This window comes from Ailuropoda melanoleuca, chromosome 1 (genome assembly GCF_002007445.2).
Source record: "Ailuropoda melanoleuca isolate Jingjing chromosome 1, ASM200744v2, whole genome shotgun sequence".
Classification (NCBI taxonomy): Eukaryota; Metazoa; Chordata; class Mammalia; order Carnivora; family Ursidae; genus Ailuropoda; species Ailuropoda melanoleuca.
In genome coordinates, this window is record NC_048218.1 from 152,276,113 (window position 1) to 152,289,291 (window position 13,179).

Genomic DNA, 13,179 nt, shown 5'->3' on the forward strand with positions numbered 1-13,179 from the left:
CCCTTAGAGATTCTATATTCTCATTAACATTTTTGTTAATACTTTTTTCAAGTCTACACATCATCTTGACCATTGTTACTCTGAATTCCATTGTTTTATAGGGATCTTAGGGATGTGGGCTTCCTGACTTTTCAGCCTGCCTTCTTGGGGAGGGGCCTGCTGCACTGATACTCGGGCAACCCTGTTTGGGTAGAGTCTCCATGTCCCCTGTGAGGGGGGATGGGCTGGGCACACTGTGAGCCGGTATTTCCAGGCTTTTGTTCTCTGGCGGCTTTCCCTGGTGGTTTGCTGTGCCTCTTCTGAGAGTCAGAGCAGCAGTGGCCAAATCTCAGCCCCTGTCTCAGAACAGAGGGATCGCAGACCGTTCTCCACTGATGTTCTGGCCACTTTAACTCTGTTTCTGTTGGTGCTGCTCGACCCTGCAGCATCCCGGGATGTGTGCCCCACACCCGGCATCCCAGCCCTCACTTCCAGGGCCAGCGTGTCTCTGCCCTTTGTGTTTCTAACAGTGCCAGCTGTCAGCTGCCCCCGCACACTCCCGGAGCTCCTGGTCTTAGTCTGGTTCCAGTGAGTGCACCGGAGCTCAGTTTCAGTCTGGTTGGGCTCCCCGGCTCACGGTCTCAGTCTGCTCTTTCACAGGTGCCGGTCCGAGCATCTGCCTGCTCCCCCGTGCAGGTGGCTACCACTTCCCAGAGCCCTAACACGGCAGCTCCCTCCCCCTTCCATTTATCTTCTAATATCTGTGCACGGTTTCACGGCTCCCCGCTTCGTACCTCAATACTCAGCACTGGAGATGTTCATTTGTAGAGATCCAGATGTAACTTCCTGCGTCTCAGGCTGATTTTGTGGATGTTCAGGATGGTCTGGTACCTATCCAGCTCAACTCAGGGGACCGGCTGAGAAAGTGGTCCCCTACTCCTCTGCCATCTTAACTCCCCCCCATTTTATTTTTTAACTGAGAAGTTTGGGCTCAGGTGCTTCCATCACCCGAATAAGGCTGCCATGCAGACCTTCACCTGGGCCTGAAATCTAGGGGTTTATGGATTGGATAATCACTCTATTCAATACATAACTTTCAAACTCTTTTGATTAGAATCATTATAGTGTCTGTAAAATACCTTAAGCTGTTTACAACTCCTTTTCTTAATGACTGTTTCAGTATAATTTCAGAAAAAGTCTGTGACACAGGGTAGTAGGGGTTTTCACCACTTTGGTAAATAGAGAAAATACCGAGACATGAAAAGTAAAAAGTGATAAAGTGGCAGAGTTGTAACTAGATCTCAGGGGTTCTGACTCTCAGCCTTTTTCACTACGTGACCCTGAGCCAGCTAGCCAGCTAGATGATAGAGATCAGATGAATATATGTATACCTGTATGTAATATGCACATAGACATAGGTATTTTTATTTAGATAAACACATGTGATGGTCTTTTTTACTTAGTCTGTTTAAATGTGATTTAATGGGTTGACACCGCAGTGAAATTTTTAGAAAATATCCAGAACTGATGTTGCCCTTTATAGGAGAACTTATTGCACAGTATAAAATGTGATTTTTAACGTGTAAGGCTCAAAACTCAGTAGCAAAACCAACTTACTTAGGTTGACCACCTGTCCTAGTTTGCTTGGCATAGTCCAGATTTTTTGCCTATATTCCTGGGAAATTATTAATAGTATTCCTTCCACTTTCAAAAGTGTCTTGGTTTGAAAAATGATAGGGTTTTTCTACCAACTTTCTTAAAAACTCTGGAGAAAAGCTTTGAAAGTAAGTATAGTGTAGGAATTTTAATCAATTCTAAAGTGAAATAGAGACTAAATTGTTCTTTACGGACCAAAGATCAATCAGAATGTATATTTCAATGGAAGTTTTGAGAAGTAGAAATTATTCCAATGTATTGAGCTATTTTAAACAGAAAATACAGGCTGAAAAATTGTCAGTTTTTGCAACTTTATGGCAGAAATGCCATATTTACCTTCTCTGTGGATATTCTCCCTTCTAGCACTTTCAACATATCAACTTCTGTCTCTCATCCTGGGCAAAACCAGGCAAGCAAAATGATGACTGTCCCACTTTACATTTTATTAAATATGTGACTAAGTTCAGTGTATAGGACTGGTAATGATTTAAGGAAGTGAGTGCCATTTTTACCTTAGGAAAGAAAATGTTTTGAATATTTTTTTTTAATAAAGAGGAAAAAATAGGTGACATAACACTTATTCTGTACTGAGAATCCCTCCAACCATGAAAAAATTTTGTTACTTATAATAACATTATGTGATTGATTTTTTTCCACTGAGATTTTCTGTAAATGATAGTATCTTACCTGTATGTGTAAAACTGATTAGTGCAGGATAAAAAACCCACTTGTTTAAACAGGTTTAACCATTACAGCCTGTCTGGTTTGTTTACATTAGTTAAAATTTTACCCTAAACCCAAGGATAGTTTTAAAGTAAATGACTAAAATAGTAGTACAAGCATCAGCAAACTAATACATTGAATTGTTTCGGTTTGCATTAGATGTAAGGATGACTAAAGAAGACAACTTCTTCACTCTCCCTCACTCACTTCGTTCAAGCACTCATCGTCTTTTACCACTTACCTGGTCTTTATTACTCTAGCCTAATACCTGCCCAACTTCCATGCCATCCCTAAATTGATCCTTAAAAACCAATCTCAAATCTGATCATGTTTCTGCTCTGCTTGAAAATCCTTCACCACTTGCACTAAACAGGAGAGAAGAGAGATGGCACAGGAAAAAAAATTACTTGGGAAGAATAAGAATGATAGCAATAATAATAATAATAATAATTAATAATAACAAAAGCAAGTACACCTAGCATTGTTTTTTCATTTTCCTTCCAAAAAAATGTAAAAGAAAGAGAGGGTTAGTGCAGGGGTCTTGGTTACACTATCTCTATTTTGCTAAGATGTTAATGTCTCCATAGCTTTATTGTAGTTACATGGTTTATTGTAGTTATTAACCAGGATAAAAGCATGCTGACTGTATTAGTTGCCTAGGACAGCCACAACAATTCTAATAAAAGTAAACTTCTATCCACCAATGACCCAAATATCTATCCTTAGATATTTACTCAAAAATAATGAAAGCATATAGGTACACAGACCCCTGATAATGAATGTTCATAGCAACTTTATTCATAATATCCACAAACTGGAAATAACCCCAAAATATTAATAAGTGGCTTGAACAATTATACTTATAAATGGGCTACTATTCAAAAATAAAAAAGGAACAAATCACTGCTCTGTACATTAACATGGATAAAACATGACATGCTGAAGGTAGTCAACACATAGCTGTATATCCTGTTTGATTCTATCATATAAAACTCAGGATGAGACAAATCTAATTGTGAAGAAAAACAGACCATTGGTTGCCTGGGGCTGCTGGGCTGTGAGTATTAGTACTCTGCTGGGGCAGAGTAATTGCAAAAAAGCACAGAATTTTGGGAAATACTGGAAAAGGTATATATCTTGATTACAGTTGTAATTACATGGGTATTATATTCTCAAATATATGCTTAAAATACATGCATTTATTCTGTTAATTGTCCCTAAACAAAGTTGATTAAAGAAATATACAATGATAATAAAAGTTAAATGAGATAAAGCTGAAGTTACAGTCCTGACAAATATAAAAATACTATCTGAGATGATACTAGACAACTATTCAGAGCTACTATGTATTTTTAAAAAAGATTTATTTATTTTTTAGAGAGAGTGCGAGCAGGGTCGGAGAGGAAGGGCGGGGAGTGGGGACAGAGAATCGTCAAGCAGACTCCCTGCTGAGCGCAGAGCCCTACCCGGGGTTCAAACCTAGGAACCTGAGATCATGACCTGAGCCCAAATCAAGAGTCAGCCACTTAACGGACTGAGCCTCCCAGGCACCCCAGAGCTACTGTGTTTTTTAGGAAGCAAAAATAAAACAGTATATTGTTAGAGGAGGAATAAATGTTCTTTTCAAGGATTTATTATAAATGTACAAATTGTTGTGCTGAAGAATCTTTTTAAAATGCTTTTCAATCACCATGGCTTTAAAAATGTGCTTTAATTTATGTGTGGGGGAAACAAACTAGGTAAAGTTAACTGCACTCAGATCAACTCAGGTAAAACAACTTAGGAGGCTTCTTGGTTTGTGGACAGTGGAACATTTCAGCTTTAGAAATGGTATATTTACACAGTGTAGTGTAAAGTGTCACCGATCTGTTCGATCCTTCTTTTACTCAGTCATGTTCCTTGTTAACATTTAAAAAAAAATGATTTTAATTTTTCATTGCAAAATATTCCAAATACCTAAAAAAAAAGTATAGAGAAGAATATGACACATTTCCATTTTCTTTAGATTTGATGAATCATATAATTTTGCCACATTTGCTTATTGTATAATTTTAAAGAAAATAATGTCATAGACAAAGCCAAGGCCCTCGGCCCCCTCTCATGCCTTTATTTTTTCCCAGGTAACAACAATCTTGAATTGATAGCTATACTTTTTCTGTATGTTTTCATATTTTATTAAATATATGTTCCACAGCAATGTATTTTATTGTTGGCATATCTTTGCATCTTTATCAACCTGTTTGCCCTTTTAAATTTTTTTTGAGAAATACTCAGGTTGATAGGTGTAGATCTAGTCATTCACTGCACTTTATCCAGTGGAATACTGCAGCATACTATCCCAGTGTACGAATACGTCACCATTCATCTAGTCTCCTACTGATAGACATTTACTTCTATTTCAGATTCTGCCATTTTGTTGCTGTTGCTATTAAAAAGTCTCAGGGAAAAAAAGTCTCAATAAATATCCTTGTGCTTGGCCCTGTGAGTTTTTCTGGTCTTAGGATTTACACCTAGAAATAGAATTATTTTCAGCACTACTATTGAAATACTACTATTTGAAGCTATAGTTTGTTTTTTTCCCCTGGTTTTATTGAGGAATAATTGACAAATGTAATTGTATATCTTTATTGTACAATGTGATGATTTGATATACATATGCATTGTGAAACAATTACTACAATCAAGATAATTGGTATATCTATCACCTCCCATATAGTGAAATGTTTTTTTTTCCTTTTTTTGGTGGTGAGAAGGCTTAAGGTTTACTCTCAGCAAATTTCATATATACAATACCCTATTATTAACTATAATCACCATGTGTATTGTAGATCCTACATTTCCCCATTAAAAACCTGTTGTTCTTTAAAGTCTGAGGGCATGAAGTCAAAGATCACATTGCATCTTATCTTTACCAGCCCTGAATGTTATTAGACTTTTAAAGTTTCTTGCCAGTGAGATATGAATTGGTATCTCATATTTATTTCAATTTGCGTGTCCTTGATTATCAGTAAAGTAGTAGATTTTATCATGTATTTATTGGTCTTTTGGATTTCCTCTTTTGAAAACAGCCTGTTTTTAATTTTTTTAACTTAATATAAAATTCCACCTTTGTCTTTTTCTTAGTAATTTTTAGGGTGTGTGTGTGTGTGTGTGGTTTATATATTAATGCTTTGCAGGGAATATGCATTGTGGACCTCTCCCATCAGTGGCTGTGTTTAACTTTGTGTATGGTGAATTTTGTTATGCTGATCTTTTAAATACAAATGTAGCCCAATTTAAAAGCTTTTAAAATTATTTTTGTGTATCTTATTTTTAAATTTAATGCTTTGTTTTTCAAGACCTGATTTTTAATCTATCTGGAACTTATTTTTTTTTTTTTTGCAAATGTTATGAAGCAGGGATCTGATTTTTTTCTCTATTGGTGGTTGTTAAAAGAACACTTAGCCTCTATGCCTTCAGACGACATCTGACATCTATCAAGTTTATGTATATCCATAACTTGATTTCAGTACTCTGTTTTCTTTCAGTGACCTTACACCTCCCTCAGTACTACACTGTCCTTTATTCAGATTTTCCATGGATTTGCGGTGGGAGGAGGGGTGTAATGAACTGCCACGTTTCCAGAGTTGAAAATCAGGTCATTTGCATTCCAGAAACAAATGCCCTTATTATGAATAACTGCAAAGCAAGAGAGAATTTGAAGAAGCTAGAAATCAGCTGTTTCAAGGGAAAAAGGCAAATCTTGTTTTTGAAAAAATATTTACTTGGAATGCAATTTGATGACAGATTATGAGTCAAAGAATCGTATGTCACTGTTGTTTATATTGTTTTTGTTGTCTCTAGGCAGTGTCTTTTATTTACTTCTCTGCTGCCCATCAGTATTTGACGCTTGACTGCAGTCATCTCTCGGCAATAAGTTTGCAGGAAATCACCCATCTCTTTCACAGAAACCATTTATTTCCATATGGCCTTGCCGGCTGTGTGTGTGTGTGTGTGTGTGTGTGTGTGTGTGTGTGTTTACTCATGTTCATTTCTTCCTTTCTCCTATAGTAGATTATATCACATATAAATAGCAACACCTAAGATCTTTTACACCCTGATTTTCTTCCTCATTGATGGCAGCCTCTAATGGCTTGGAGAACTTAGATTTTTGCCTGGTAAACCAACAAATGAATGAATGAATGAATGAATGAATGAGTAAATGAATGATTGAATGAATGCAGTCTGTTTTCTAAGAACACTAAGTGTTCTGGAAGTCAGATCACCAACTAACTTCCATGAAAATCTGGTTTCAGGGAAACATTTATTTTAATTTAATAAAATAACATGCAGGTGAAAATCTTAGGTCTTTTAACTTTGTTCCTTATGGTGACTTAGATCTCAACTACCTTCCTATCAGGAGCATTAGGGTGAAACTTCAAGCCAATATTTTTATTTGTTTGCGTGTTATTTGGTTTTGCCATTTGTTTCTAATTAGAAAGATTAAAATTCACTACACAAAGTTATCTATGATCTTTGTCTTTCTGTTGTTGTAGTTGCTGTGTAGAGGTAATTGAAGCTATAAAAACTTACCTTGATTAAAAAAAGATTACTCACTTAACTCCTACATTAGAGCAACATGAAATAGTTTTGTTTTTCACTCTCTCTGGCAATGTCTCTCTTCCATCTGCAAGGTGACTCCATGACAGGAATTTGGGTAATGCTACCACAGAGGGAGAGGCATGTTTTTTCAAGTTCCTCTTTGGTAGCTCTTTTATATGACTCCTAATTTCAGGATGAAAAATGAATATAAGAAAATAGTGATGTTCTGTTTCGGTGTGTGGCAGAACCAGAACTGTGTGTTGAGTTCATTAACCAAGATGTAGCACCCTGTGTGTTTCACTTTTCCAACTTCTTTTGATAGTAGGAATTTGGAAATTGGGACTGCCAGCCAAATGCCTCTTACCTCTGCCTACTTTGAAAAAACAAACAAGAAAAGAAAAGTCCTCAGACTATAAGTAAAAGTACACATCAGTGTTATAAAAAGTGCACCGGAACTGGTGTCCTCTGCTGTTGTGAACAAATGCTTGGTTTGTATGCAGAAATAACACTGTAGGTAATGTCCAACCCACTATGCTTAACTCCTGTGAACTGTTCTTTCACCTCTGTGCTGTTGCTTCAGTTTACCCCTATTCTTCCTTATTGATGCCTGTTGCTTCCTGAGGATGTCCTTTTCCCTGCTTCATGGTCCGTGTTCATGATCTCAGGCACCGTTTTCTGGTACACCTCTGTCCCAAGCTGCTGTGGTAGGACTGAATTGCCAGGGTGTGGTGGAAAATAGTTAACACTTGTGAATGTTAAATCTTACCTGGTGTTCTCTACCTATGCTGGGGACGATTAAATCATCACTTGGGCTTTTTCTGATCCCTAGAACCAAACCTAATTTTAAGCAGGAAACAACGAAGAAACTTAAATCCCATACACTGGGACTCAATAACCTACTTCCAGGACAGTTGTGAATTCGGTCATTTGTCTGATCAGAGGTCTCCGCCTTGTTCCTCTCTAACTGGAGGTCGTCTTGATGACCTACCAAGTACCATTTTCCCTCTAGGGCATGTTTCTACCTTGCTTATCTGGCTCACTTTCTCTTCTTGACATTAAAGTGGAGTTCTAGCTGGTATTTGAGGGGGGAGGTCTGACTTCCCCTACATTGCACCCTAATATCTGAGTGTCTATGTCTTGCTGAATTCCCTACTGTCACTCACGATCTACCCCCCAAGTGTTTGCCTGAAATTCCATTTACTTTGTCAGGGGTTGGTAAGTCTAGTTGCGGTTCATAGCCATATGCCTTCTTTCTTGGCCTTTCCAGAATGTCTGCTAAAGTGAAGTGTACCATGGGTGGCTAACTTCCAAGACCTGGCTAAGTTCAATTCATCTTCCCTAATCATGGCTGTGTCTAGGTTCTTCATGCAGTAGGGCCTGAAGGAGGCTTGTGTATTGACTGGAAAGGGCTGTGTGTGTTTTTCAGCTCTGTCCACACAGAAGAAATACCTTTTTTTCTATGTTCATTCAGATGAGGTATGATTTCCTAATGTTTCCCATTGTGCAGGAAAGGCTGGTAGCAGCCAGAAGCTGCTCTGCTTCCCCAACAGTTCTGCCAACTATTGTTTCAGGAGCTTTCTCAGACTTGTTATCATCTTAGCACAATTTTTTTTTCTAAAATGTAAGTTAAATTTATTTTTTTAACTTCTATCCTCTACATTGATTTTTCTTAATGGTGAAAAAAGAGGAAGCATAGAAATACTCATTCTTGTTCCATGTTGTTTTCCCTGTAGCTCATTAGCTATAAAAAGCTCACAAAGCAATGTATAATGGAAGTGCGTGATCATTCTTTTCTGTTGTGGAAGCAGGTTGGGGTAAAATGAACCCCTCCAGTCAGGAGCAACATATGGTGATAAGAAAAAGGAAGCATTAGGCCAACACTTGGGAACATGAGAAAAAAAAAAGAAAAAAGAAACAAAAATTAGGCAACCAAGGAAGTTGATTGGATCTAAAATGGTGGAAATCTACATTGCTTCACAACTCCACTTCCAAGTTCATTCCTCCTGGCTCCATGGAGATCTTAGTCCCATGATCCCCAACTCCTGCCAAGTATTATCTCTTTGCTGCTTCCTCACAGAAGAGCTCTGGCCTAGAGGTTGGGGTGATTCAGCAAGGACTGGGGTTGGAGGCATCCTTAATCACGATGCTCCTCATCAAAATGTGACTCTTCAAACTCAAAAACACAGTATCTCCTGTTACTCTAGCTCTTTCCAAACTCAAGATAAAAATACTCTCTGGCTTAAAACAATTTGAAAGCTTCACATTTATATTAAAATGAAATTCATACTTTGACATTGCAATTGCAATATTCTGTAACTAAATAATTAATGTACTCATTTACTTTTTGTTCCTCAAAAGAGAAGCAAGAAGCATGTAGGTGGGACATGGTCTTATTTCCCACTGTATCTCCAATGGTAAATATACATGGAAAGACAGAAACAAGTAAAGAACAGAGAATTAACCAATAGAGAAATGTATTTTCTCATCCCATTAGAGAAGCAAAGTCTCTGAGTAGTTTCTCCTAGCAGAGTTGTTTTTACTTGTGTGTGGGAACAATGAAGCTATCTTACATATGCCAACATAATGCTTTCAAACATGGACTAAATTGATTTTGGCAGGATAATCTCGGAACTAAAAGTTGTGCATGATGTTATTTCTATGGTGATATCTGTAGTGATATTTAGATATGTGAATGACAGTCTTTGACAATCTTTGAAATCTTTTGTAAGTGATATACTGTCAATGTCTAGTTAGAAAATAAGAAAGCAGAGATTTAGACAGGAAGTTGGTTCCAAACATGGTGGAAGATCTGGAGAAGTAAATGGCAGGTGTGGTGGGGGAAATCTGAACAGCAAAAAGGGGCATTGAGAAGCACATGGGATTTTGGTAATACCAAGCTTTATTAAACATACCAAGAGAGGGTGTTAGCCAGAGATGAGGAAGCCAAGACTACTTGGAAAGCAAAGCAAAATATAGCTTCTCCATTCTTTCCTCCAGGGTCGCTAGTTGTGGAGCCTGACTGAGAGTTAGCTGGCAAACATCTGGAACATTAGTTCACCCTTCCAGCCTCCTGAGATACAAAGGGGACACTGAAGGACAGAAACGTAGATGAGAAGCAAGGGATACCTTACCCGTACAGTCTACAATGGAGTTCATTGGATAGTTCCCTATATTTAGATTAATTTTTTTATGATTTTTTTTATTCTGATTTCTCCAGGATGAAACATGAATCTTGGGTATTGGTTGGAAGATGTACTATTTTACAGAGGTGCTGCTGAGCATTCAAAATACTATACATACTTAGGTCTAATGACTAGAGTTGTCTGATACTAAATTAAATAAATAATCCTGGATGCCTGACCTTGAGTGTGAGCAGTAGAAGGGGCTTTCATAGTATTTGTGTATAGTAATGCAGTCTTGCAGGGGATTTTCAGCTAGTCCATAGAGTTAGCTCTGTTGTATTTTGTGTATCAGAAGTCATCTGGAGTAGCATTTGAAAACAAATTGAAAGCACTCATCAAGTTTGGTAATGGGTAATCTAATTTGTGAAGAAAAAATGTGAAAGAGAGACTGCAATAATGAGAGGCTAAAACAAAAGCAAAGCAAAGAATTTGTAATGATATGTTCATTCTTTACTCAAGATCATGGGTAAAAGAAGTTATGTCACAGCTAAGACATAATTTTGCTAGGATTTCAGATCATTTTTCTCATATGAACTTTGGTGAGGCTGTCATTGGGTAATACTAATAAAACTCTGCCTAATAATGAAGTAACTTGGTACAAAAGTAGCAGAGAATGTGTTTGAGCAGTCATATTGTTTCTATGGTCAACACTGGGCCTCCCTAGGATTGGTGCAGATAATTGACTTGCAGGCTGTTCTGTCTTTTCCAGATTCTTTTTTTTCTTTTTCTTCTTCTTTTTGGGAGGGTGAAAGAAAGGATATTTTATGTATTTCTTAATTTCTTTACCATTGTGTTTGCATAAATATAGATGTTACTACAACTATCATATCGATTACCTCTGAAATGATATCTAAGATTCTAATGCATCCCTTATTATTCATAAGACATTGAACCTACTGGATTCTTCTATCACTTGGTGAGTATATGTGAATATATCATGGAAATTATTCATCAAAATTTGCACTGGCCTCAACTGCCATTAACATCTATCTCATTACACCTGTCCAGGACTTAATCCAATCTCCTTGAAAATGAAGGACTTTCATCATTAGCTTCCTAGATACTAACTTGGTTCCCATCTTTATTTCCAGGGAGTTTTCTGGTCTGGTTTTCTAACAGGATTTAGTCTTCTGTCTATAGATGAAAGCTTGTCAGTCACTAAATAGGGGAAAGTCAAGAGCATCGAATTGTGGACAGTTTTATCAAGTGCCTAAGCGCAGGAGTTTGAATGGAGGCATACTGGCTCCCGTATCTGGCAACTTCAAATTTTCTGGTTTTTTTCATCATTCCCTTGCTTTTTTGTGGTGTGAGGTTGTTGACTAATAACACAGAAATCTGATTACCAGAATCTGAATCTTCAATATATAAGGGTGTATAACCTCGGAAAGTTAAGTACCTCTGTGCCAAGAGTACTTTCTTATTTACTTATTATGTGCTTCACTATCAATTTATGCTTCTGGATTTCATTCATTGCCCTTAAGTTTTGTTCTGTTCCTTTTCTGTTGTTCTTCTCCTTTCTGCTTCTCCTCATGTAGGTCTAGTCAATTGTATTTACTTTAAATCTAGTCAGTAGTTTCCATTCTTTCATTTCCCTTTCTTCTCCCCATGCCTCCTTCTTTGCCCTACTCTTTCTTACTCTCATCCCTCTTTCTTCTTTTCCTTCCGGCTCCTTTTGCTCTGAACTCTACCACCAAACAATCACAAGTCATACTCTCCATGGCAGTACTTACTTTAAAGAAAATGAAAATGTGAGTTGTCCATCTTGTTCATTGTCCTTTGTAAAACAGATCATGTATTCCCTTGCTGGTGAATAAGAAAAACCAGAAACATTAATACAGATATTGTAAGTGCCCAGTCTGATGACTTCACTGAATTGATCATCCAAAGACATGTTTCCAGTGAGCCCAGTTTATAGCTTCCCGGGACATTGCTCACTTGCTTCAGTGCTCCGTATCATCTCCACCTTTCGTTAAGGCTGGTGCTTTTCAAAATTGAGGGAGGAAACCTCTCTAGGGGAGACTTTTGAGGATTATGAACAAAAAAGTGAATGAAAAGAAAGTAATGGGTGAAAAAAATAATGTAAAGATATGTCGAGACTAATCTTAGAAATAAGGAGGGAGAAAACTTTCTCTGAAATGGGAGGAAAGAAGAATAGGTTGAAAGAGAATCAGGTAGAAGTGAAAGGAATTAAATAGGAATGATCTATGATTTGTAACCTTGATTTTCTCAATAAATAAATGGGAAACTCATTCTCTAAGCGAGGTGAGATTATGGCTTGATTGAGCCTTTTTTTTTCCTCTTTTATACGCAATCATAGTATTCCCTATCTTCCCTTAGTAAATATACACTTTCTGTGGAATCTCTTGCTGCTTTGATGGACATATTGTGACAAATACAAGCACAGAGGCGTCTCCGATTTTGCACTGCACCTGTTTGGGCCGCTTATTGGTGAGCTCCTTGGTAGGGGCTGGCAGTTGAATCTTCTGGGCAGTGGAAAAGCCTATTCTTATTCTGCCAGAGTATAGTTAGCATCCTTAAGAGAAGACTTGTAATGGGTGTAAGGTTGGGAAACTTTGTTTTGTGATCCTATTCAACAGCTTTATCATAATCCAGCCTTGGAATACTTAGTGTGACAAACTTTCAGCACTTTATAAAATTGCCTTACAAAATGTCTTTGTTATATTTTCTGTTGTTATCTTTTTTCTTTTTTGGCCTCCCATGTTACCAGGGTTTAGCGTCTAACTTTCTAAAACTTCATTACTTTTGCCAAGGGTCAAGAGAAGTTTAATAAAGAACTTTTCTCCTCCTCAATCATAGCATATTGAGTTTCTTGTTTTTTCTTGTGGAAGAGGAAACAGCACTTTTTCTATCTTTCTGTATCAGATATACTTGAAGAAAAAATTCTGTTGGCAAAAATATCACTATTTCGGGAGGAAAAAAAACAAAGATGAGGTAGCCAACTGCAGATCATTTTGCTAAAGTTTTGAGTTATGGGATTTCCCTGGCAAAGTCTCTCCCTCTCCCCCCACTCCAAATATAAAAATCGGATGGTACTTTT